The sequence below is a fragment of the Echinops telfairi genome, unplaced genomic scaffold (genome assembly GCF_000313985.2).
Source record: "Echinops telfairi isolate 266 unplaced genomic scaffold, ASM31398v2 ScPeMD7_18;HRSCAF=68, whole genome shotgun sequence".
Taxonomy (NCBI): Eukaryota; Metazoa; Chordata; class Mammalia; order Afrosoricida; family Tenrecidae; genus Echinops; species Echinops telfairi.
This window is the reverse complement of record NW_022103915.1, coordinates 7,583,685-7,584,096: the sequence shown is the minus strand read 5'-3', so window position 1 is coordinate 7,584,096 and position 412 is coordinate 7,583,685. Positions and strand designations below refer to the sequence as shown.

The 412-nt window shown below is 42.2% G+C and overlaps 1 protein-coding gene across 1 annotated transcript in view; it reads left to right on the top strand.

Annotated features, from left to right (window-relative positions):
- The window catches only part of MOK (MOK protein kinase), a 33,322-nt gene that overhangs the window by 14,533 nt on the left and 18,377 nt on the right, over positions 1–412 (top strand). The gene's annotated exons all lie outside the window — the stretch shown is intronic.

The following is a 412-nucleotide window of genomic DNA, read 5'->3' as shown; positions in this document are numbered from 1 at the left end:
GTAGGTAGATAGGTAGGTAAGTAGGTAAATAGGTAGGGAAGTAAGTAGGTAGGTAGGTAGGTAAATAGGTAGGGAGGTAGGTAAATAGGTAAATAGGTAGGGAGGTAGGTAAATAGATAGGTAGGTAGGGAGGGAAGTAGGTAAATAGGTAGGGAGGTAGGTAAGTAGGTAGATAGGTAGGTAAGTAGGTAAATAGGTAGGGAGGTAGGTAGGTAGGTAGATAGGTAGGTAAGTAGGTAAATAGGTAGGGAGGTAGGTAGGTAGGTAGATAGGTAGGTAAGTAGGTAAATAGGTAGGGAGGTAGGTAAGTAGGTAGATAGGTAGGTAAGTAGGTAAATAGGTAGGGAGGTAGGTAAGTAGGTAGATAGGTAGGTAAGTAGGTAAATAGGTAGGGAAGTAAGTAGGTAGGTAG